Here is a 23,933-nt window from a genome sequence, read left to right as displayed (position 1 = left end):
AGGACACTTCAGCAGAAAAAGGTGTTTCTTTCACTAGAAAGTGGGTCTAGTGGTTGAAGGGCTCGCTGGTGCTCAGATAGGCCAACCTGTGGCCCCTATTTGCATTTTGAACACGATCCCAGTGGCAGGATTTAATTCTTGTATTGATCTTGGACCCAAGTAGAGAGCTCCAATTTGATATAGAAAGCATCATTTCAACTGTCTTGTTACTGGCACCTATCTGCTTTCAGTCGGTTACATGATAAACGTTATGCCCTGTCAAAACCCATTAGCCAGCCATTGCTTTGTTTTGTACACGGGTGTCAAGTAACAAAGAGTGACACCGGCCCTTATGACTTCCAATGGACAATTCGTCGGTGTAAAGAAACGAGACAGATAAGGTGTGACCAGCAAAAACACAAGTCAACAAACATGAAACACTGTGGCTGTGCGGCAAAACTGCAGGGAATGACTGAATCAGATTATGTTTTATCTTGTTGTGGCTGTACCAGAGCACTGCACCGTTGAGGTCAACACGATTCAGCCAGAAGTTCAACATGAGTAATTTTCTTTCATATTTCAAAGAGGAGAGAGCTCAAGTCTTCCTTTCGTTACCTTTACAACATTTTAATTTCTCTCCTACTTTTATTTCCTATTTTCTAAGCTTTAAGTAAAAGTTGTATTATTCTCCACAATGCATGGAATTTCAAGAGGGCAAAAGACAAGTAATTTATTTGTTAATTATGTTTTGTGAAAGGGCAAAGTAAACACTGGAAAATGACAGTGCAACTTCATCAGACTCTTTCATGTTACTGAAAATGAGAATGTCTTTTAAGCCACCTATCTGATGAGAAACTCATAGCTACGGCTCTATTAAAACCATTAATCAAAGTCACTGACAAGAATGTACAAGAAGCAGAATAGACAGTTTTTTATGGCGTCATTGGGAGAAAAGTCCATAATAATCTTTCAGCATATTGTAATTCAAGTGGTCTGACAGAAAACTAGACTTCTGCACCTCCTCTTGTCTCTGTATTCAGGCTTTAGAAAATCTAGCCCGGGACTGAAGATTTTAGCCAATCACGGGTCATTTCAAGCATGATCTATGTATAATGTATGATAAAGTTGTGAATTGTCCAAATAATGGCAGTAAATCATTCTCCCAAAAAAGGGCTAAACAACATAACGTCAGGCCAGGATGGAATGAATATGTAGCTGAACTGCATGTAGAGGCCAAAGAAGCTTTTAGAAACTGGGTCTCATCAGGGAAAGCTAGGCATAGCCCAGAGTGTGAACACAAGAAACAGGCTAACGCTAGACTTAAATATGCTGTACGTTTTATTAAAAGAAATGAGCAGGCCATGAGGGCAAACTCCATGGTCAATAAGCTTCAGCAGAATAGTGTCTATGACTTCTGGAAGGAAGTTAAGTTTATTAATAATAGAAAGATGCCCTTGCCATCCAGCATTGATGGGATTACTGGGCCTGAAAATAATGCTGAACTGTGGAGAAAACATTATAGAGATATAATTAATTGCGTAAAGAGTGATGAATTTAATGTTGGTGATGTCTCTAACAATGATGATGTGGTTATTAGGCCTGATGAAGTGTGCTATGCCATTGTGAACAAAGCATGTGGCCTTGACCAAATAACAGCAGAACATCTGAAGTATGCTAGCCACAGAATCTCAGTGTTACTTGCTATGTGTTTTTCTGGATTGTCAATGCATGGCATCCTACCAGACTATGTTGTCTGTCTTACTAGTGTCAGAAATCAAAGACAAAACTGATAAAATATCCAGCATGGAAAATTATAGGCCAATTGCTCTGGCTAGCATACTCTCCAAAGTATTAGAACAAATTCTCTTGGATAGGCTTCAACAATACATGTCAACTACTGACAATCAATTTGGTTTTATAAATAAACACGGCATAGATTTGTGCATATATGCACTGAAGGAAGTTGTTAGTAAATATAGAAGACGTAACACTACAATATTTATGTGTTTCCCGGATGTATCAAACACTTTTGACCGAGTCAATCATGGTAAATTGTTTGTTAAACTACAAGAGCGAGGGGTCCCCTCTTATTTGATGAGGATCTTGCATTGTTGATATTCACATCAAACCATGCAAGTTAGATGGGGTAAGAGTATATCTGCACCCTTCCCAGTGGCCAATGGGGTCTGACAAGGTGGAATACTGTCACCTGTTCTATATTCAGTTTGTGTATGGATGATCTCTCTAAAAAGTTAAAAGAGTGTAAGACTGGCTGTATGGTGGGGGATAGTCTTATTAACCATCTGATGTATGCTGATGACTTAGTCATACTGTCCCCTTATAGTGCTGGCTTACAAGCAACTGCTCAGAGTCTGCTCAAGTTATGGTGTGCAGCATGACATTAAATTTAACTCTAAAGAGTGTTGTCATGATTGCTAAAACCAAGGAGGATAAGAAGCAAAATGTTTCCTTCATTCTTCTTGGCAGACCAAGCACTAAATGTGGTAAACAAAGTAAGATATCTGGGTCACATCATCAGAAATGATTTAGGTGACAATGATGATGTGCAGCGCCAGTGTTGCAAACTGTATGCACAAGCCAATATGATGGCACACAAATTTCATATGTGTACAGATGAGGTTAAAACTGCTCTTTTTAGGGCCTACTGTACTCCACTCTATACAGCCCACTTGTGGTGCAATTATAGCAAAGAAAAAATGAAAAAGCTGCAGGTAGCATATAATGATGTGTTCAGAATCTTGCTCAAGCTTCCAAGATGGACAAGTGCAAGTCATGTTTGTGACTAGTAATGTTCCCACTTTTCATGCTGTGTTGAGCAGTTTTATGCATAAATGTATGGGTCGATTAATTGACTCCAAAAATGTAATTATAATGCATTTAACTGAGCCCACACCAAGTGACACAAGGGACTCCTCTTGTTACTGGAAACACTGGAACAAATGTCTGTATAGGTTTCAATCATTGTGGACTTGTGAACTGCTGTTAGCTATATTTTTGTGTTGTTGTCCTGTGTTGTATTTTTCTTTTTAATATGGACCTACCTATGTGTCTGTCTGAATAAAGTAAGATTTGAATTTCAGATTGAGGCCACTTCTATTGGCTGTTCTACAAATGCAGATCAATTCGTGTCCGCCCGTCGCTTGTGGTTGTAACCCTAAAAATCAACATCAACTCAAAATGGCCGCTGTGAAAAAAAAGTGTAACTAAGAGAGTCACGGAAAATTTATTATTACTGATATTATTTACGTTGATAGATTATCAGTTACGGTACAAGTTTCACGAGTCTTGCTTTTGTAACCCCCTATCATATTAGAATAGTTCATTTACATATGGGTACTTATGCCTAATTCGGTACTGTCATTTTAAGAGACCGTGATCCTACGTCAGGGCGGCACTCTCCTGCGTTACATTCTATGCAGCTGGCAGGTCACCAGTCGTTACCGTGGTTGCAAGCCTGAACATTTTTATTTCTTATATTAGCGAACTGGTGTTTGGACACGGCCCACAACCTAGCCATTAAGGTTGCGTCTTCCCGCCATTCTACTTTGGGACCGGAAGTAGTCAGCAGATTCATCCGTCCTAAATCGTCCATCATTGACTGCGTTCGAGTCGACACGCGTCTACTTGAAGAGCCTTGAATTGTCAGGACCTGTTTTCTTCACAGGCATCGAAACTCCTCCAGACTGGCATTTTCTATAGGAATAAGGTGTCTGCTGGGTTTGCAGATCAACCCTTAATACAGAGGCTTTTATACTGGACGGGCATCAGCTGGCTCGTTGTGCTACAGATGGCACTATATTTGGGTCACTTGACTTGCCGCTCTGTTTCTGCATTGCTGTGCGCTGGCCTAAAATAATTTTATTAGCTGGACAACATCATGCTAACATTAGGATTGTGTTTTGTTTGTTGTTTTGTTGTTTTGTTTTTGCAAACGTCACGTTTGCAAAGTTTTGAGACATGAGATTCTTTTCAGTGAAATTAATATAATGACTCTGTACCGAATGAAGTACCTTTCCGGACTAATGCGCAGCGATTTCTTTAGCCCTTAATCAGATGCCAGTCTAATTGTCCAGTCAACCTGAGAAGACTGATAATAGAGCAATTTAATGACTCTGAGGACACAGATGCATCAAAGCAAAGGATGTGTTCAATCCCAGAGTCACATTTGACTTCATGTTGTGTTGTTTCGTTGTTCATCCTCAGAGCATCAGTCCTGCTCTTTGTAATTGGTATAATTACATTAACTGCTTTTTGTATTTTTTTGTACAGTTCCATGGAGACATCTGTAAAGTATAATTGCTTATGGCGTGTGATGGGAACTAACACACACATACAGTGTATGTCTGTTATTGAGTGTATTGTGTGTAAATGAGCTGGCTACATTGAGTTGACCTCTGCAGATGATTGGAGTATAGATATGTAAGATGTTTTATGTTGCACTTTATCAATAGTAGCCATGAGAGACAAACGCCAATGTGCAGACAGACTGAGCCATAAAGCCACTACTTAACAACAAACCAGGCATCACCACATTAGAGGCCATATGCCTGTCTTGTGACATTCAAGAGAGAAATTTGTGTTTCGTGAAAACATTTGTCATCATTAATATTTCATTATATAGAGAGTTATGAATTCTAAGCTTAACCTGAGTGTGAAATCATGCTAGTGTAGTGACCTACTTGCAGGTTAGATATCCACCATGTGAGCCAGAGACGGTTCCTTTAAGACAGTGAGCGGGGGTTAGCAAGGGGTATTGTGGGTAGACACGAGGCTGGGGTTTTAAGATCATGAACTGTTCAGTTAGAGTTGGTTGGAGGAAATGAACGACCCCACGGCTGTGTGGTCAAAAGAAGAAGTGGTCTCGTCTCCTTTCCTTCGTCCTCCACATTGGTGACCCCATCGTGGCGGCACTCGGAACATCTACGGCGTCACGGATATTGGGCCTGCTGCAAGCCCCGCCGCCCGTGGATAAGTACAGCACGACTACCTGCCCAAACAAACCAAGAGTTTGGATTTTTCTCCCCAATTGTACTTGGTCAATTACCCCACTCTTCTGAGTCGTCACGGTCATTGCTCCCTCCCCTCTGCCAATCCAGGGAGGGCTGCAGACTACTACATGCCTCCTCTGATACATGTGGCATTGCCAGCCGCTTCTTTTCGCCTGACAGTGAGGAGTTTCGCCAGGGGAACGTAGCGCGTGGGAGGATCATGCTAATTCCCCCAGTTCCCCCCTCCCCACTGAACAGGCGCCCCGACCGACCAGAGGAGGCGCTAGTGCATCGACCAGGACACATACCCATGTAACCCACTCTTGGGATGCGTAATGCTTTAGGTTCGGGAGGAGCTAAGGGCAGAGTGTAATAACCACACACACACAAATTAATCTGAACTGCACCTTTAGTGTGCGGGAAAATACAAATACAATGTACAATTACAATGAAAATTATAAACTGGGCCCTTAAAATAAAGAAATAGTCCTGAAGTGTGATTTTCTACACTTCAGTGAGTCAATGACTAGTTAGAGTTAATTGTCAGAGTCGCACTCTGGGGTTTTGTTCAAAGGATACCAGTCTGGGTGACTGGCACAACTTGCCACGCTGGATGGTAAGTAGAGTTGTCCTGCAGAGGTTCAGATCCGCTTCTAACTGCTACTCTGGTGGCTCGCCATCTATCAGCTCTCAAACCATAACAAAAAAACCTGACCAAGACACGTGGGATGCGATGACCTCGTTAAAACGGCACTCTTCACAGCCCGTGGCTCGTGCAAGCTCACGCACGTTGCGAAGCAATTATCGCTTGATAAGGCGCTCGCAGCGTCCCCTCTCTCGTCTCATGTGTCACTGCCCTTCCCTCCTCTAGTCACACAGACGCTCCCTCTATCCTAGACTCGGATCAATCGAGGCAGGTAAGAACGGAGCCGATAGAGGTAACCGATTTTAACGAAGTAATAAATCATAACTATAATATGAAATAAAATAAAACATGAACTTAAAACAACTTAATATTTATAACATATCGTTTTTAAATAACTTTCTTTTTCTTTAACCCATTATTTCTGGCTGGGTTACACCCTCCCCTCTTAACTAGCATGAGTCCCTTCATGCTCTTTCTTCAAAAGACTGTTTACTCTCAAATCTATCAACTAAAACTTTATTAAATCCCTCTAGGATAGTCTGTGCAAAAGATATGAGAGAGTTCTCTAGCTGAGGGTAGGTGAACTTTCCTGGGGTTCTTCACTGACGTTCAGATCTGCGTAGAGTGTCTTTAATTTGCTCGTTAACACCACTATCTGTCCCTTCCTCAGCAACAGGGCCTGTGCTTGTAGCCGACTGGTTGTCTTTCGAAGAAACATCCTTCAAATCAGATGAATTTGGCAAAGGATTATGGATTTCTCTTTCTTCAGTTTGAGCACTTTGCAATTCTTGCTCATGTTTCGCAACATTGGTCTGCTCGTGAGAAGAGTTATTATCAACAGATATTAACTGTTCTTCTTCTCTTCCAGGCAGTCTTTCCCTCTCTTTCTGATGAGGACAGTTCAGGTGAGTTTGTTTTAGCTTTTGTTGTTTGTTGACGTTCAGCTGTTTGATTTTGTGTGTCTAGCTGATCAGTGTCTCTTTGGTTTTCAACACAAAGGTTTTTTTCAGGTTCGTGTTCCATTTGATGTTTTTCCACAGGTTCAGTGTTATCCAGGAGAAAATCCGGTAAGTTCTCGATCAGGTCTGTGTTTTCTTCCTCCACAGGTGAGCTTGATACATCAATTTCAGAAGGATCAGGTAAGTTCACTCTTAAGTTTGTTAGTTCCATTCTTGGTGAAGATTTTGTTTGAGTAGATGTTCCACTTCCAGTTACTGTAACTTTCTCAGGTTACATGATACCAGAAGGAACAAGGACTCATGTCTCTGTCTCAATGATTTAACGAGGATAGAATGACGGACTGCCACCCTCTTCCTCATCTGAGTACAGAGGTCTCTCCTCTGTTTGGATGGGATTTCATCTCGTTCTAGGTTTGGTAGCTGGTGCTGGTCTTACAGGTTCTTCCTCTACCTCATGAAGGAACCCACAAGGGAGTAGTAAGTCTTGATGCAGGGTGCGCGGAGGCCCATCCTGACCTTCAGGGCACACTGTATAGACTGGCAGGTCTCCAGCTCTGTTTTGCACAACTTAAACAGTGGCTTCCAACCCATCAGCGAGTTTATGCTTGCTGCGGAGACGGAGGTTACGCACCAGGACTCTGTCTCCTGTCTCTAGACTAGACTCTCTCACCCGCATGTCAAACCTTCGTTTGTTCTTGTCAGCAATTTTTTTTGTGTTTGTTGTAGCTAATTGATTGCTTGCTGTCAGGTGAGACTTGAGGTTTTTCACATATTGCGAGTGTGATATGGGTGAGCTGCCTTTTATGGGTAATCCAAAAGCAATGTCAATAGGCGGTCTTGGCTGGCGCTCAAACATAAGCTCGTAGGGTGAAAACCCGGTTACTTCATTCCTCGTGCAGTTATATGCATGAGTGAGAGGCTTCACATACTCACGCCATTTTGTCTTTTCTTTCCCCTTTACAGTACCCAACATGCTCAGTAGTGTACAGTTAAACCGTTCTACTGGGTTACCCCTGGGGTGATAAGGACTTGTTCTGGTTTTCTTTACACCAACTATGGCACACAGTTCCTTGATTATTGCAGACTCAAAGTCACGGCCTTGATCGCTATGGAGACGTTCAGGAAATCCATAGTGTACAAGAAACTGTTCCCAAAGGCATCGAGCTACTGTAGTGGCCTTTTGATCTCTGGTCGACATGGCCACGGCATATTTTGTAAAATGGCTTGCCACACTAGATGGTAAGTAGAGTTGTCCTGCAGAGGTTCAGATCCGCTTCTTACTGCTACTCTGGTGGCTCGCCATCTATCAGCTCTCAAATGACTTCTCAGGATTCCGATCATAACAAAAAAAACCTGACCAAGACACGTGGGATGCGATAACCTCGTTAAAACGGCACTCTTTACAGCCCGTGGCTCGTGCAAGCTCACGCACGTTGCGAAGCAATTATCGCTTGATAAGGCGCTCGCAGCGTCCCCTCTCTCGTCTCATGTGTCACTGCCCCTGCCTTCTCTATTCACACAGACACTCTCTCTGTCCTAGACTCGATCCATCGAGGCAGGTAAGAATGGAGCCGATAGAGGTAACCGATTTTAACGAAGTAATAAATCATAACTAGAAAAATGCTTTTCCACCGAAAAAGCGTGTGAATGCTGAGCTGCTGAAAGAAATCACGAAAGCATTGCTGAAAATGGATAAATAGGAATAGGAAAAGTCAGAAAGTCACTAGCCTACCTGAAATACCTGGAAACTGAAATGTGAAATGGCTGAATATTTTAAAAGTTTTAAAGGTATAAAAAGCTGAAAAATTTGCCATAATGTGCTAAATACATAAATAGTTTGATTGTTGAATGGTTTCTGTAGTTTAAAGTATGAAAAAGTGGAAGTGGTGCCACTAATAAAGAACTACAAAGCCACACTAATTAGGCTGGCAGTTGAGTTTCAAATTGATATGTGATGTCACAATAGGACTTGACATTCTAACAGGCAAAGTGTATGGCAGAATTGCTAAACTTTAGAGCTGAATTGTTCAAAAACTATAAAATATTTTTGAAATCTGAATACGATTATGAAAGAGCTGAATGTCCTGAACTGTTTAAGCTTTAAATGGGGTTTCTAGCTCAAAAAATGAAGGAGATACAGTTCAAAGGTGATGAGGGTTTCAACCTTTCCCCATAGACTTCCATTGTTTTGAAAAAGCTTAATATGTCTAAAAGTATAAAAGATTTTTTAAAAAAAACGAAATGTGAGCCTTAATGGGCTTAAAGAGATGAACATTTTGATACCTGAATGGTTTCAGTGGCTGAAAGTATGAAGGAGTAAAAGAGGTGGAAAGGTTGTAAAATTCCCCCATTGACTCCCATTCAAAAAATGACTGAAAAAAGTTGAATATTTCAAAAATTTCAAAAGGTATGAACAGTGTGAAAGGGGACCAATGATGTCCTTGACGAGTTGAACATTTTGATAGTTGAATAGTTTCAGTAGCTAAAAGTATGAAGGAGCTACAAAGTGTCAAAAAAAACAACAAACTGGGGTCATTCACTTGACTGCCTGTTGCAGCACCAATCTTAACAGGTGTGCGCAGCAGTGTATGAAATGCGCAGGTAGGCAAGTTTTTGTGATGTGCAAGAGGCGGTTCGGATGCATGTCTTTCCTCCTTCCGTATCCTGTAATGGTTTACCTGCATAGTACCAGCTCCTTGATCCAAAATTTTTTCGCTATATGAGCCTCTTTTGAAAAGAATATCAAAAGGGATTGGCTGGTCTTTGCCGGCAGTGATCCTGAAATATTGGATGCCATTATTTTATTTTTTAGAAACAAAGGATACGTTAATAAGCAAACGCCTGTTTCCCCTCAGAGCAAAACTGTGCTGCCCAGTTTACTGTTCACATCATCCATCCATGACTGGTTGGTTGCATGTCATACAGAAGGTCTGGCTAAGCTCATTTCTATGCTTTCGGTTGGTCTAATCCTGGTTACTAAGATCATTATTTAATTCACAGTTAGTTTCACTGTAAGAAACACTTGTGCATTTATGCATGTCGACTGACCCTTCTGTCATAGACACTGAATGGCGGCACAGCAGATCGTGACGGGAAAGCTTTGCAAAATCTAATGATGTTTGCAAACAAGCAGAATAACTGAAAACATTTATATATCTCAGGGAGGGCAGAACCGATGTTCACCATGTGACCACAGACTGAGCTCACATTGGGAATCGCATCAGCCAGGCCAACTCACAAGGTGGACGAGCATGAACTGGAAACTGAACTCAATCGGGCACAATCAGGCACCTGAAAACGCAGACAATCATCAGACCACATTCACACTCACCACCAGTCCCACAAAACGTGTTGTTTTTCACTAGAGTAAGAAGTGTGCGGCATCCGACAAGCCATGCGCAATCCAAATAAATGGACAGAATAAATGCACAGTAGCAGGATCCAGTTGCACACCAGCAGAGCACAAGTGCAACTGCCACTTGTCTTGGCACACACGGGGGCGTGGAGGCACACGAGGAGGGTGAAGCCGTTCATAAATGTATTTAAAGGTCTTTGTTTGCATACAAAAAGTTAATCACCAAGTCTGCATGGATAAAGGTTTGCAGGGCAGCATACTCCCAACTCCTGGCTTCATTGTCAGGCAGACATCTTTCTCCCCACAAACACCGCAGCTGTCGTGGGGAGCGCGGATATTTGGGTGTATCGCACCCTGTCGCTACTACTTATTTGAATATTGCCCAAGCGCAGATACGACTCGAGGTTGCATTGTGTTCGGGTTAATGTGTTCTGATGACAGAGGACTGCGTTTGAAATGGCAAGTGTAACCGATTCCAGTTATCTTGTTACTCGACACAGAAAAGATACACAACGACGGGAGTGCTACATTCTAACAGCTGCTATGCTGCAGTCCAGTGTGCGTGCGTGCGCGCGCATGTGTGTGCAGGCATGTGTGCGTGCGTGCGTGTTCTTCCGTATGTGAGGCTAATCCGATGGCGGTTGACCACAGCCACACATTTGCATTAACCGCTGCTCAATAAAGGCCATCTTCTGCCATGAGATGATTGGAGGCCCTGATCGAGACATCCCTTCTAGAGACTGAGAGGTGGCACACATCTGTAATGCTCCGTGAATGGAGAGAGAGAGAGAGAGAGAGAGAGAAAGACAAAGAGAAAAGATGGCGGGTGAAGGAAAGAGAGATGGAGGCAGAGAGCGAAGAGTAAAAGATAATAATTCTGTATGTCTTGTGTGTTTGTATCGGTTCAAACCTGTGTATCTGTGTATGTGCAGCCTCTAATCTGCTCATTGGTTGATTGATTCTATACTGATGCTCCTGGCTTACGTGATCCACTGTGCGCGGTCGCGTGTTTGTAGCGATAAATCAACCCGCCCTTCTTTGCGCGTGACTGTGTGCGGCCATGTTGATGGATGCTACGGTTACGTTGTTACTCTGTCACTCCGTCAGCTGTCTGCGATTATGCGTGTGTTTGCGTGAGAGTTACTTTTAGTGTTTTTGCATGTTGACCGTTGTGTGTGTGTGTGTGTGTGTGTGTGTGTGTGTGTGTGTGTGTGTGTGTGTGTGTGTGTGTGTGTGTGTGTGTGCTCACCACTTACAGTACAGGAGGAAAAAATTTTTGGGATCTCATGGGGATAAATAAAAGCAGGCGGCGCTGAAAATGTTTTTCTCCTTACGTCTGTCGACGCAGCTGTAACTTGGGGTCAGTGCAGATCAAATCCATTTGCTCTCTGGAAATAGTGTAATTAACCGCCATAATTATGGATGGCACAGATGACAGGTTGTTAGATGAAAGGGAGGAAGGGGGAAATGGGCATAAGGGGAGGATGAGAGATTGACAGTGATGGCAAATAAAAAGAAGAATGACCCAAGTAAGGGGGGGGGGGTCAAAGAGAAACACAAAGGGGACATTTGCAGGGTAGCAACCACATCTGGTTCTACATTTGTGTGCATCCTTTCCACTCCTCTTCTCTAAAAGCCATGCGACCGGCACACTGTAAATCTGCATCCATAATTGAAAGCAAATGAATAATTCACGCGTTGTCCGACTCCGACACAGTATATTAATATGTTTTGTGCCTTTTCTCCTTTTTCTGTTTCTCCCTCGGCTGCCATTCGACGCCGGGGTCCTTCTGTAGTTGTGTGCCAGGTGAGGCGGAAGGTGTGAGCCTAATGGAAAATCCAAATGCCGCCGCTCCTCGCAGATCTTCATCAAGTCCTGAATGCAATTAGCTCTATGGTTCTGTCCGGATGATTGATGGTTCAGTTGATTGATATGTATATTTTTGGTCCTCGTGTAATTCTACTGGACCAAATAAAAAGAGAGACCGATATAATCAAAAGAGAGGGTGGGATGGAAAGAGATGGCAGAGATCGAAAGAGGGAGAGGGATGGATGAACACCCCCCCCCCCGTGTCAACTGTTAAATCTGTACCAAATGCAGGCGTCATTATTACCACCTTATCGCTGTATGACGGCTCGCCAGGGCCGAGGGTCGCACGGACTTTCGATCGTGATACCATCACGATTATGACCTGATTTACGTGATGTGGTCACGACTCGAGGGTTAGGGTTCTATCAGATCGTGACCACATCACGTAAATCAGGTCATAATCGTGATGGTATCACGATTATTAATTAACGTGACGCCATCACGAAAGTCCGTGCGACTGGGTTGCATTTGGCCGCTATTTTCCTGATGTGTGATGAGTCTGATGGGGCTCAAACTGGCGAGATCGCAGAGCCACAGCCTCTTGCTGAGGGCTCGGCTCCAGACTGTAACACACACACGATCACAGCCACACACACCCAGCATGGCCAGCTGAAGGGTTTGTTTGTAAACATGTGTAACCAAAAGAGGGGGGAAAGGAAATATAAGAGTCCAAACTGGAAGTGCCCCACATGGGTGGGGAAAAGAGGAGGAAGCGGGTTATATATGGATGGGTACAGTCCACCGTTCTCTCGGCCTGCCAGTTAATTTCTCATGACAAATGCGGCTCATGCAGTCCTACTGGCTTGCAGGGCAGCGGCGTGTTGTAGTGATGATACACAGAGACAGGGTGGACTCTGGGCCAGTGGTTCATTACCTCATTGTGTCACAGGACTGTTTGCATGCTACATCAAACTCTGCATTCATGCATCCAGATCCAGCGTCTGCAGACGGTGCTGAGATCCTCACACCACAGGGCGCATGGCAGAGATGCGGGCTCGAGTCGCGTGACTCGGACTTGAGTCAGACTCAAGTCACAAACCTGATGACTTCGGTTTTGACTTGACAAAACTGAAGGAGACTTGTAACTCGGCTTTGACACCATTAACATGTGACTTAAGCTGGGCTTGATACTGCAGTGAATTAGGGGGGGCAGCCCGGGAACCGCCACGACTGAGACGCGAACCCGTGTCTCCCGCTCCGCAAGCGACAACGTTAACCAGTCGACTAAAGGGCCCGACCCGCTAGTCAAGGACCAACGTGTCTACTTATCCATTCACGTTACAATACCTTTCCCACCCCCCAAAGATAACATGCTTTTGGAAAGTGTGCAGCCAATCGACTCCTAATTTCCCTCAGTGCAGATCCGCTTTCAGTCAATGTATAATAAATAATCAAGTCATAATAAATATACATTTTGAAAAGCATCCATGATTTGCGTATTTTTTGTTAAAATATTGAGATGGCATTCAGTTTAATGAAGTCTCTCTGGTCAAGATGCCGCACCAACATATCTGTGATGTGCACCACCTCTTTAATCCGGACCCGCAATACAAATGTACAATTGTAAATGCACACAACTGCTGTACACTGGTCACACATTATTGCTGTTATTGTTGTGTTGTAACATTGGTATATAGTATAATATGTAGATGTGAGGTGGATGGTAGGTGAATACATAGTGTATACTTCTGGTATATAAGATAATATTGTAATGTACACGAATAAGTGCACGTTAGCCCTTGAGTAATGGGTTGGAGCCTTTAGTCGCCTGGTTAACGTTGTCGCTTGCGGAGTGGGAGACACGGGTTCGCGTCCCGGCTGTGGCGACGGTCTCCGTATATAATATAGTGGGAGTAGATAGCATTGTGGATGGGCATGATGGGTTTTGGAGGTGTGGTATGGTATATTAAGGTATAGTGTATGTGTAATATAGTATATACGAAATATGGCATAATAGTAGTTTGTATATGGACATTGGTTATGGTTGAGTAATCAACAACCTAACTCTTCAGTAGCGACACACGTGTTGTGTATACATGCTTGCCTCCAATATCCTGTTGTTGTTTCATTTATTCTGTTTTTTCCCCTCTTTCGCTTTGTTTTCTTTTTTGTGTGAGTGATGTCTGCCAGAGCTAGACGCTGCGGTGCGCTCGCTGAGTCAAATTCCTGGTGTGCATAGGCACACTTGGCCAGTAACGTTGATTCTGATTTTGATGACTTGTAACAACGATGGCTTGCCTCTGATGTGTGGTGTCAGGCCGCATCCTATCTAGGACAGATCGTGCAACTGAAAAGATGTCTCGAAATGCTCCTGTTATTTCCGCGCTTCTCCTTACAACTCGTCCCAGCGCTGCGAAGGACCCCTCCATTCTCTCTCTTAACACTGCTCATAAATCTGCATAACCAAGCTCAGACAGCGATAAACCAAAGTGCAGGAAAGAAAGAGAGAGGGGACTAACAGAAAGGACATGACAGAAATACATAGACAGATAGAGAGAGAGAGAGAGAGAGAGAGAGAGAGAGAGAGAGAGAGAGAGAGAGAGAGAGAGAGAGAGAGATATCATCCATCCACTTTGCCTCCCAGCTGAAGAAAGTTTGCCACTACAAGCTGTTCAATACCGGCCTATGAGCCAATTACTGTATAACGGAAAAATGAAGCTCACGCAAAGATTACAGGGCTGTTCGATTCCTTCCTTAATGAAAGAGGGAGGACAGGGGCAGTAGGGGGGAGACAGAGTTAATTACTTTTGCGGGCTGTGGAAATCATAGGCGCGTGGCTCTTAAAGTTGGCAATGATTGTGTGAGTCACAGGATGCATTTTCCATAACCCAGTTTCTCCCAAAAACGACTCGATGAGATGTGTGACGGCAGCAGAACACCGCCCATATGCAGAAGTCCTGCCTGCAGTCTGCTTTATCCAACTCCACTGACAGGTAGTCAGAATGTTTTGGTATAGTTAGATAAGATAAAATGAGATTAGATAAGATGTACTTTATTAATCTAGGAGCAGGGGGAAGCTGCCATGCGGCACCCAGGGACCAGCTCCAGTTCTTCTGGCCATGCCTCGGTCAGGAGCACACACAGGCGTAGTAACCTACTAGTATATGCATGTCCTTGTTTTTGTTATATGATATATTTTGTTCCATATAACACACACTCGTTTGATGAATTAAATTACGAGGGAATCACTCCAATTAAGAGATTATTGGACAGCACATAAACACCGAGTATTTATCTTTTCATTAGTGAACTCACAAAGTACAGATTCCCCGGATCAGAGGCAGGATAACCAGAGAATACACCAGGAGACACCAACTGAGATGTACAACCACAGGATGCAAAACTCTTCAGATGCAGACAGCCACTGCGCTAAGTCTGAAACCACTGATAATTAGATCCACGGAGACAGGACAGCTCTGGATCACACGCACACGCACACACTCACACGCACGCCATCGTTCTGTTTGTCTGATCTATTTTACACACAAACTATTAAGTTGTTCTCTCACATTGCAGGGTCATTAATTTCGCTCCACTGCTCTTGCTGTTTACTTCTACGCACATGTACTATTCCCTCCGCAGGTTTGAGGAAAAGATGGTCTTTCCTGATACTACTGTAAAACTGAATATCCATTCCACGTCCAAATGACGAGTCAAATCATATGGCTCATAAACTCACGAGTAGTCTATAAAGTAGATATATCCACACCTGTATCCTACTATTGTATTTAGAAATCACGTCAGGACACAGCGCTGTCGCTCGACACAACCTCTCCGTGGCATTCTTTATTTAGACTGACACAGCATCAAAGGCAGACCCGATCAAACAACCCAGAGCCCGCAGGCATCACCAATCGATCCCAGCACAATAGAACAGCACCAAATCAAATGCAGCACTGTCGATGTGTGCAGACATAACACCTACATAGGTTAAGTATGCAGCATGCGGGATTTTGCCATTCGTGACTCCACACTAAATGTTTGATCCAGTTATTTTATCCTCTCCATCAGTGTTCGGTTCTCCTCTAAAAAACAAAACAAAAACCCTAGCACAGGAAAGATATTGATCTGGAATGACAGGATGGGGATCAGATAATTAAATCAGCTGAGAGGAATGGATTCACGGGGGCTGGGTGGATGGTTACACCGGTGGTTATCATGTGTGTAAATCCTGCAAGGACTGCATGTAAAAGTCCAGATCGACGGCGGTGAGGTGGACCGGGGGCCCTCCACTGCACACCGACGCTCCCCGAGAAGCAGCTCCTCTCGCTCCGATCAACACGTGACGCCGTTAATCTAAAGACGAGCTGCTCAATTAGGAGTCAAAATATGGCGGCGAGAGCATTGGGAAAAGGTTCAATTAGGAGCGTAATTTGGCTTTTGTAAAAGGTTGCTAATGAAGGCATGGTGGTGAGCAGTGTTAAAACGATCCTTTCATGGTCCCTATTCTCGAATGAGTCTCCTGCAGTCAGAAAATAATCCTGAAGAGGCTGGGAGCAAGTTATAACAAGGATGTAAAACAGGAACTAGTGCAGCAACTAGGACACATACCCACATCCGGCTTCCCACCCGCAGACACAGCCAACTGTGTCTGTAGGGACGCCTGACCAAGCCGGAGGGAACACGGGGATTCAAACCGGGATCCCTGTGTTGGCAGGCAACAGTATGGACGGCTATGCTACCTGGACGCCCTGTTATTACTATTATTATTATATTTTATGCAAACAAATGCGGCGTTTGGTTCACCTTTGAGCTGATTCTGCAGACGGGTTTGGGTCCCGGGACAAGCTGGCAGGTAAGATCCAGCAGACAGGAGTCACTGTGCAGCATCCAGCGCTGCTCAGCGGTCAGCGGCCTCAGCTGCGCGTGCGCAGCTCCTGCTGGATTCATCCGCGTGCTTTGAGTATGCGGAAGTATTTCATAACAATCCCGTCACAATATTCAGCCCTTTGTATGTGTGTGTGTGGGGGGGGGCATGTGTGTGTGTGTGTGGGGGGGGGGGCAAAGCACAATAATGCTGACTTTCATAAAGGGATATTAAAAAGGTTTCGTTTCTCTACTTTTCAGAAGGAGCTTTCTGGACAATGTATCATATAAATTGACCAAAGGCTGCAGAAGAGATGAGCTTGAAACATGACAAGTTGGGGATGAGCACCGGACCTCCTTCCTGCACGCCGGCTGGTCCAAAACACACGAAACACACCGTCACGGCAACCACGTCATGTGACGAGAAGAGGCTGTGAGCATGTGTGTGTGTGTGTGTTTGTTTGTTTGTTTGTTTGTATGATGAGGCATCATGCCCTCAGAGGGAATACAAACAAACAAACAAAAAACAACAACAGGTAGTCATTTCATCCATCTGGTGATACATTCCTTGTCGTCCTCAGCTGTGCCAGACTCCCCCATCCCCCGCTTCCCACTTTCCTTCCTTCTCAGCTAATCAGAGCCTCCTCGTTCCCTTTTAACTTCTTCCTCACCAGGAGATCTCCACTCATCTCGTTCCACCCGTCTCGTTTCTCAGCCTTCACACTTTTCTCTCATTTTGTCCTCTCTCTCTCCTCTTCTGCAGCTTGGACTCTAAAGACTGCACATTTCCTCTCCGCATCGGTGTCTCCTGCTCTCCCACACCTCATATTTCCCTCTTCTCCTTCCTCCATAACCTCCTCTCCTCCTCGTCCTTGGTGTGTCCATATCCCGCTGAGATGAAGGCAGTATCAGGAGGCTGTTCACTTGTTATCCTGTTCCTCATAGACAAACGTGTGTGTGTGGGGAGGGGGGGGGTAAATTGTTTAGGTGTAATTTCAAAGGGGGTTGGTGGGTTTGGAGGAGCAATATACGGATGGTGGTATTATAGCGAATTCGGGGGACAACGCAACCACAGGAACTGCCGCGGCCGGGAGGCGAACCCGTATCGCCCGCACCGCAGGAGACATCGTTAACCGCTCGACTAAAGGGTCAGACCCGCCAGCCAGCGGCCAGCGTGTCTTCTTATCCATGCACGTTACAGTATTTTCTCTTTGTTTCTCTTTCACACACACGCAGATTATGGGCACAGACACACACAGACACCTTCATACAGAAATACAACCTCCAACAGCAAAAAACCAAAATCACCCTCACCAAGTAAGCTCTTTGTGTTGCTGGTTAAAGTGCACAACTCTGGCGGGAGTCTCACAGCCTCCTCCCTTCCTGTTTATCAGCTGGTTTTCAGCCTTGTTTCTAAGAGCTCTTTGTAGTTGCACCGTAATCTAAAAAACAAAAACAAAAAAGTAAACGAAAGGTGAATTCTATTGTAAACTACTAATAAGACACGTTAGCCGAGATGTTAGTGACGTCGCCTTGTGGTGCAGTACACCTCGTATCGAATCCCGCACCAGGCAAGAAAATAACCGGTTACACTATATTTTATATGAATAGTTTCTCTGTGTGTTTACACTGCACACAGCCCCGTTTCAGACCTGGGTCCACTAGACACCGAAACTGATAGAGATATCCTTTCATTTCAGTGCCGTGTCCCGCACACACATACAGGCCATAAATCTGACTGTGTGGCCATTTCTGCAGCCTATAAACGTCCACGTGTTCATGTGGGGCATCAGGAACCCCCGCGAGCCCGAGAGCAGGATAAGCGGTTTGGATAATGGATGGATATATATCACTTTATTTGTCATTTCATTTCATGTACTTTGTGTATATGAAATGAAACGAAATGCCATTTCTCCCAGCCCACAGCAGTGCAACACAAAGACAAAAACACATCCAAAAACTACAAGAACACATATCCAAAGTAACACATATATCCAAAATAAAAAAAAAAAAAAAAAAAAATCAATGTCCAAGCCCGGTAGTGGTACTCTAATTTTCTTAGCAGAGCCACTTATGAGTAAGACCATTCCTCAAAGAGCCACAGAGATTGCAGATATAACTCGGGTGTTTTTTTGTTTGTTTGTTTTTTATCATCACCCTCAAGATATTTACCATCTTTGTGTATGTTTAAAAAATATATAGTACCATGCTTTCCATTCTTACATCTCTTTTTATTAACAATTAATAATTACATTGCATTATCAAAATATATAATACGTGTTTGTGAGTTTGTAAGGCTGGGAGTGGAACCTATCTTATGTATGCATGTACATATGCAATTATACATAAGCATATCAACATGAAAAAAATGTTTCGCAAATACAAAGCTACACACATAGGCTATACGTCTACCCATGATCCCACGCTGTTACGTAGCCTACGTTCTTTGACGTATCTTCAGTATTGCTGCCACCTGCTGGATAATTACATTACAGTCATTTAGCCGACGCTTTTATCCAAAGCGACTTACATTACGTGCATCATAAGTGCATTTAAACAAGCATCTAAGAGCAAAACCAGTGCTAAAGTAAAAATGCAAGAAATAGTTTTTTTTAATGAATGAATACAATAAGTGCTAAGAGCAAGTAACAGGGTAGTAGTTCTTAAAGAGGTGAGTTTTCAACCTGCGCCGAAAGATGGGCAGCGACTCCGCTGTCCTGACATCAGTGGGGACTTCATTCCACCACTGTGGGGCCAGGACAGAACAGAGCCGGGACCGGGTCGATCGGCAGCAGGGGCCTCTGAGCGACGGGGCAACCAGGTGTCCAGAGGCAGCAGAGCGACGTGGTAGGGTGGGGGTGTAGGGCTTGACCATGGCCTGGAGATAGGAAGGAGCTGTTCCTTTCACTGCCCTGTAGGCTAGCACCAGAGTCTTAAACTGGCTGCGAGCAGCTACTGGGAGCCAGTGTAGGGACATGAGAAGGGGAGTTGTGTGGGAGAACTTAGGGCGGTTGAACACCAGATGAGCTGCAGCTTTCTGAACAAGCTCCAGAGGTCTGATGGCCGACACCGGGGCGCCAGCAAGGAGGGAGTTGCCGTAGTCCAGCCGGGAGATGACCAGAGCCTGGATGAGCACCTGTACCATCTCGTCGGTGAAGAATGGGCGAATCCTCCTGATGTTATAGCGGAGAAATCTGCAGGAGCGAGCAACCGATGCAACGTTTTCAGCAAACGACAGTTGGTCGTCCAGGATCACACCCAGATTCCTCACAGTCCAATTTGGCGTGACCACGGTGTTGTCAATGGTGATGGCCAGGTCTCGGTGTGGGCAACCGTTCCCTGGGAGGAACATCAGCTCTGTCTTGTCCAGATTGAGCTTCAGGTGGTGTGTCAAAATTCACTCCGAGATGTCAGTCAAGCACGCAGCAATGCGTGTCTCTACTTGTGTGTCAGAGGGAGGAAAGGACAAGATCAGCTGGGTGTTATCAGCATAACAATGGTAAGAGAAGTCATGCGAGTGAATAACAGAACCCAGGGATGTTGTGTGAGAAAAGGAGAGGACCTAGAACCGAACCCTGTGGAACACCTGTAGTCAGTCTGCGAGGCTCCGACACAGATCCCCTCCATGTCACCTGGTAGGAGTGACCCGTCAGGTAGGTTGCAAACATTGAGAGTGCAGAGCCTGTGACACCCAGCCCCTCGAGGGTAGAGAGGAGGAACTGGTGGTTCACTGTGTCGAACGCAGCTGGCAGGTCCAGGAGTATCAGGACAGAGGAGAGAGAGTTTGCTCTCGCAGAATGCAGCGATTCTGTCACTGCAAGGAGGGCCGTCTCTAATTCATTTCAATGTGCTAAAACAGGACACAAACGGAACCTACAGAAGTAAGCTATAGCTATGCCCCTATTGTTATCAGTGGATCTACTATATGAGGCGCAAAACAAAGTTTCGCGAGCCGCGTAAAGAGTAGCACTGGCCCAAGGGAACGAATGCCAGCCAGGATGACTGTCGGAACTGCCGTTCTGCATGGGCTAGCAGTTAGCTTAGCCCGCCCGCATCCTGTCAGACCGCTCTTGGCGTTTCCTTCTCGGGCGCAGCTCCGGGCAAGGCCGTGTATCATATACATAATAAAAATAATAAACAATAAAAATATAAACAACAAAAAAAAACCTAAAACACAAAATTAGTGCTATATCAAATAGCCTTAACAGGCCATGGACTTCGGACGTAGATTTTTTCTGCAGTAAAACTTTCTCACAGACACTCACCATCTCTCTCTCTCTCTCTCTCTCACACACACACACACACACAGTCATTGGGCGGCAGGCGGGGAGTCACCCTGGACTGGCCGACAGGACATCACAGGGCCGACACACACACATACACACAAGTTTCACTTATGAGGACCCCTCATTGACTACATTCATTTCCTAGCCCTTAACCCTAACCTTAACCACGCAAACTACACACCTAACCCTAACCCTAACCCTTACCCTAATCTAACTCTAATTCTAACCGTAACCCTAAAACCAAGTCCTAACCCTAAAATAGATCCTTTTCATTGTGAGGACCTCTGAAATGTCCACACAAGGTAGGTGCTCTCAGGTTTTTCTATCCTAATGAGGACATGTGGTCCACATAAGCGTAGCTAATCATGTACACACACACACACACACACACACACACACACACACACACACACACACACACACACACACACACACACACACACACACACACACACACACACACACACACACACACACACACACACACATTCTCTCTCCCTCTCTCTCTCTACAGAGCCGTTTCTCAACGTGTGTGCCGGCACAGAAGCATGACGGGGGGCGTGTGGAACTACTGTTTTGATGTCGAAATCTTTTTCACGGCGGAACAATCAACAAAACGTACTTTCATGAGACAGTGAGTAGGTTCACAGAATGGGGCAATATTTGACAGGGACAAGAAGAAAAACAGGCGATGCTTCCGAGACAAACAAGACACTTAGAGACATTACACCCCAGTCACGTCAATAAGCCACTCGAGTTCTTTCAGAGAAAACTTGGTGCATACCGCCAGCGGGAACATTGCTTTGTAAAAGCTGCATCAGTGAACAACAAAGCACTAATGGCATCATACAAAGTCACATCCAGAACTGCCCAGTGCAAGAAACCACACACAATAGCAGAGGAGCTCATACTTCCCACGGCTTGGTGTCAACTATGTTTGATGAGACAGGCGCTGCAAAATTGAAAGCTGTCACTCTGTCCAGTGATACAGTTTCAAGACGTATATGCGACATTTCAAATGACCTTACGGACCAGCTCGTTGAAAAACTGAAAGACAAACGTTTCATCTTACAAGTGGACGAGGCTACTGACAGCAATAAAGACTGCTGGTTTATTGCTTATGTTCGCATTGTCACGTCAGAGTCACTGTGAAGATTTACTGTTTTGCAATTACGTCCCAAGTAGAGCGACAGCTGATGAGCTCTTCAGGCTTCTTGACTGTTACCTGACAGAACATGGGCTGAAATGGGAGAACTGTGCAGGCGTTTGTTTGTACAGATGGTGCACAGACCATGGCAGGGAAAACGAAGGGATCGCCAGCACTAATCAAGAGGGTCTCGCCAAATGCGCAATAGATGCACTGTGTCATGCACAGAGAAGCGCTAGCATCAAGACAGATTAGCCCTGACTTAAACGAGCTTTTGACCGATGTTGTTAGCGTGATCAGTTCCATCAAAACAAGATCACCGAGAGCACGGCTGGTCTCTGCACCTTGTGAGGAGATGGGAGCTGAACATTCGGCGGTGTTATTTCACAGCGAGCCTAGGTGGCTCTCGCGAGGTGAAGTGTTGTCACAAGTATTTGAGCTCAGAGAGGAAATCTGGGTGTTTCTGGAGGAGGAACATATGCATGAAGTTGCAAGCAAGTTCAGTGATGAACAATTTCTGAGGAAACTGGCCTACCTCAGCGATATATTTGGAAAACTGAATGGATTAAATCTTCAGCTTCAAGGCAGAGAGAAGCACCTTCCTCACCTGGCAGACAAGATCAGTGCATTCACTTGAAAGCATGTGGGGCCGGCGACTTGATCAAGGAAATAAACATTGATTTCTTTGAGAATCTGAGTGAATTTGTTGAAACCAGTGATTCTGGAGCCACCACGGTGATTTCATGTCTTAAGGAGCACATCTCTTCCCTGAGAGGATTCTTTCAAAAATGCTTTCCAAACAGTGCTCAGTATGACTTGGTGACAGATCCATTCAATGCAGCAGCACCTGCTGATGTAAGCTCTGTGGAAGAGGACCAGTTCATTGAGATGACATCTGACTCCACCCCGAGGCTGAGCTTTACAGCTCAGACACTGAGTGAATTCTGGCTTGGTGTGGAGAGGGAGTATCCACTCATAGGACAGAGGGCTGTGGCAATTCTGCTTCCGTTCGCCACATCCTATCTCTGTGAGATGGGCTTTTCTGCTGTTGCCTCACTTAAAACAAAGTACAGATCTAAGCTCAACATTGAGCATTGTAGTGATATAATGCCATGTATATCCACTGGAACTACACTAGGTGTTATGTACTACCCGGACTGTTACACCACTACCATGTATGGTTATTACGTCTGCCTACTGAGCCACGATTAAACCTGAGTTCTATAACCCGGTGTGGTCATTGATCCTCGACCAATACTACCTCAAGTATTACTTAAAGCATGACTTGAGAGTGGCAGGATCAAGCCTGCAACCCCATTTTGAAAAGATGTGCAGTGCAAAACAGGCTCAATGCAGCCACGAATGCAGTGATAAGACTTGAGCTCTTACAAATTGACTTGCTCATCGTTTTCCCCAAATATTTGTTCTTTTTTTGTTGCACAGATTTAACTTTATTGTTATTGTGCTAGCAAATTGATTTTAAATGTTATTTCGTTTTTCTCTGTTTTTTAAAAAGCACACAGACTAATGGAGCAATCTAGTGACAAATGTCACAAAAAGAGGTTTGATAAAGTTGAAGTGGAACTTGCGTTTGTTATTTGCACAACAGAAATTACTGAAAGAAAAGTGAAAGGAATGTTCATGATCTTGGTGTCATTTTAAATAAAGTTAAACTTGGCCCATTTTGCCCCCATTCTGTTGGGGTGGGGACACGAAAAATGTTCTTCCCCCAAAGGGGGCATGACAAGAAAAACCTTGAGAACCACTGCTCTACAGCTACTTTAATTTGACATAGCCCATTCAAGCTGGGTCTCCAGCAAACACCGGCTATTAGATAAACGAGAACTACCTGCTGTGAGACGAACGACTCCTCACT

This window comes from Lampris incognitus, chromosome 7, assembly GCF_029633865.1.
Source record: "Lampris incognitus isolate fLamInc1 chromosome 7, fLamInc1.hap2, whole genome shotgun sequence".
Classification (NCBI taxonomy): Eukaryota; Metazoa; Chordata; class Actinopteri; order Lampriformes; family Lampridae; genus Lampris; species Lampris incognitus.
The sequence above is the reverse complement of the archived record's forward strand: the minus strand, read 5'-3'. Positions refer to the sequence as shown.